This window comes from Pteropus vampyrus, unplaced genomic scaffold, assembly GCF_000151845.1.
Source record: "Pteropus vampyrus isolate Shadow unplaced genomic scaffold, Pvam_2.0 Scaffold339, whole genome shotgun sequence".
In the NCBI taxonomy this organism is placed as follows: domain Eukaryota; kingdom Metazoa; phylum Chordata; class Mammalia; order Chiroptera; family Pteropodidae; genus Pteropus; species Pteropus vampyrus.
In genome coordinates, this window is record NW_011889120.1 from 411806 (window position 1) to 415298 (window position 3493).

The window sequence follows — 3493 nt, forward strand, 5'->3', positions numbered from 1 at the left end:
CTCATTGTGGTTTTGATTTGCATTTCTCAAATAGTTAGTGAAGTTGAGCATCTTTTCATATGTCTCTTAGCCGTTTGTGTGTCTTGGGAGAATTGTCTGTTCAGGTCCTCTGCCCATTTATTTTATTGGATTGTTTGATATTTTGTTGTTGAGTCGTATGAGTTCTATATATATTTTGGATATTAGCCTCTTATCAGAGGCATTGCAAATATCTTTTCTGGGCTCTCAATTCTGTTCCATTGGTCTGTCTGTTTTTCTGCCAATATCATTTTGTTTTCATTATTGTCACTTTGTAGTATAATTTGAAGTCAGGCAGTGTGCTGCCTCTGGCCTTGTTCTTTTTTCTCAGGGTTGTTTGACTGTTTGGGGTCTTTTGTTATTCCATACAAATCTGATGATTTTTTTTTGTTTGTTCTATTTCAAAAAAAAAAAAAAAGAATGCCATTGGGATTTTGATGGGGATTGCATTAAATCTATATATTGCCTTAGGTGATATGGCCATTTTAACTATGTTGGTTCTTCTCATCCATGAATACGAACTATCTTTCCATTTCTTTGTGTCTTGTTCAATTTCTTTTAATATCTTGTAGTTTTCAGTGTATAAGTCCTTCACATGCTTTGTTAATTTTATTCCTAGGTATTTTATTCTTTTTGTTGCAATTGCAAGAATAATTCTTTTTTTCACTTTTCTGAAATTTCATTGTTAGCACATAGAAATGCAATGAATTTTTGTACATTGATCGGTTTTAAATTTTTACTTATTTACGTATATTAGAGCCATCCTCTCGGGTGTGGAGTTGTATCTGTTGTGGTTCACGCTGCATCTTGATTTGGCAGTTGGTTTTACATTGGAACCTCCTGGGTTTTTATTTATTTGCTTAACAAGCCCAATGCCCGGGGCTGCATGTGGGCCGGGGCTCAGGCAGGTGCAGGTTTTAACGCTCCCCAGGTGATTCCAGTGTGCAGCTAAGTTGAGAAATACCATGTCAAAGATTCCCCTCTTGGTTACAAACTCTTTTTAATCAGAAACTTAACTGTGTTTAACTAGCTGGGTGAGGCCCACATTCATCTGAAAAATGGCGGGGGAGTCATGCAGATATCTGTCAGCCATTCTAATCCTGATAGCTTATGCCAGGTTTTTTAAAGAGAGGAAGTGCTTTCATCACAGCTGCAGACAGCGGGCGGGGAGGCGGAATGTCTCCAATAGTCCCAAGTGGACTAGTGAAAAAGCAAAAAACAAAACAAACAAAAGGTACTGGCTTTGATGACAGGTGCAGCTGCTAAGGGCTGCCAGCCCCCCACCCCCCCACCCCCGCCTCCCTCCCCGACCTCTCTTCACATGGAAGATTTGGAACAGTAGCACAATGGCTGGCTTCCAGGTTTTTACAGCCTGGGGAGGTGTCCAGTTAGTATCCTGCATGCCACCACAGCTACCACCACCTTCTCCTTTTTAATGGAGGGTTCTTTTCCATTTCAACTTCCTTCTTCCTGGTTGATAGTTATCATTGCTAACTATGCAGGACAGTGCAGCTCTTCCTCAGAGTGTATAAAAACTCTTGCAGATGTTCCAGTTGGCCTGACTGAATAAGCAGATGGGTCCATGTGAATGTGAGTTTTGGATAAGAATAACACCTGATACTAAGTAGGGTTTTGCTAAGAGAGTCACCTATGGTTTATTCACTCCAAGCATTAACTTTATCTTATTATCGCTATTATCACTGCCCTCTAGCCACACACCCCCAGGAACACACCTGGAATGGAACAAGCAGGTTTTCTTCTCTTCGCAGGGAAGGAGAACCTTGGGGCAGTGTGGGGTATCGCAGCAAGAGGGTGTCAGAAAGGACCATACACAGGACTGGGCCTGTGTCAGGTGTTTTGGGGGAGCGTTTAAGGAAGCCAGCTGTTGCTCTGGACTGGATGCTATCAGGGGTAATCCTATAATTGGGCATCTTAAAATATGTTATCTAGAAGCAGGGAAGATTAGACAGAGGTTGTGATGGGTAAAGAAGCAGTAATCACTCATTAGCCAGGATTGGGGGATGTTTGGTGATGTCTGTGATTTAGACAAGGTTCATGCTGTGTCCGTGTTCAGACATGATTACAGAGTGGTCTTGTTTTCGTCTTGTCCCATCCCGATCAGAGTGGCCTTGTCTGATCCTGGTGTTCCGGGAAATTGCTTATGTTCAACAGGAAAAGTGCCTGGCCAGCTCCTGGATAGCCTCGGCAGCTTTTCTATCTCAGGCCTCCCTTTCGGCCAAAAGCAGATGAGGTCGGTCCAGAGGACGTTAATCCGTAATATCCACAGTTTTGGCACTGCCAAGATTTTATTGATTAGGAGGTTGCTTCCAGAATTGCAGGCTGTAGTTGGGTAAGTCTATCCTGCTTTTTTGTTGCAGGATTCTGGCAAGTCCCCAAAACTGTAATACGAGCAGTTCCCACAAAGTTATTATTCATCCCTGGCCTTAAAGCCAGGAGCCTAGATTATAAAACCCAGGCAATGATAACATGTTCCAGAATCCAAACTCATAGCCCAGTTAGAGATGTTTAAAGAGGCCTCAAGCCCTTGGTTCCTGCACGTGTCCTACCTTTAATAATTTTTCCAGGATTCTGTCATGGGTAGGTGATGCAAGCATTGAGAACGTTCTTTCAATAACTCCTAAAACTACCCCAACAATGTAGGTTCCACGTTCTGCTAACATCATGAAGCATTTCTGTTAAACTTCACTTTTGTTATGGCTATCTGATTCTTTCATGGCAAAGCAGCTCAAGGATTTTCATCTGCATATATTTTGTACCTTACAGAGAAGCAAGGTGAGGCATTAGCACCTGCTGCTGCTTCCTGCACAGCAGGACACAAGCTGCTGAGCAGGAGTGGTTACTTAATTTGCAGGTCCAAGGCAAAACAAAGACACAGGGCTCCTAGTTCAAAAACTATTAAGAATTTCAAGACAGAGCAGAGCATTAAACCAAGTGCAGGGCTCTTCTGAGCACTTGACACTATGCCACTGCACGGGTTACATGCCCCAGAGGCACACCTGGGACCTATGAAGGCCCACTGTCCCTGCAGTGTGGCCAAGGAAGACATCTTGCGTTCCCAGTTCCCAGTGACGTGACTCCAGAGGAATGGCAAGAGCTGGAGGCTATCCCAGGAATAAAGCAGGAGCTGCAGTCTGAAGTATAGAGACTGGAGGCTGAGATAGCAGAGTAACTAAGGAAATTAAGAACCTGGGAACCACACAAGAAAAACATGCACAGCAGCAAAGAGGTGGCTGTGGGTAGGAAAAAAATAATGCAGGTACTAAAAAGGAGATCGAGTTCTCAACAGGACAGGTTTGTTGAAGAACGCTTGTGAAGACAAAGCCTAGTTCTTGTAGAAAGGTGAAGGACTCAGCAAAACAGCTCTAGGGGCTGCCTGTGGGAGAGATGAATTTCATATTTAGGTTCTTCCGTTTTTGTGGAGGTGCATGAGTTCAGCGATCTAAACTTTGTCCAG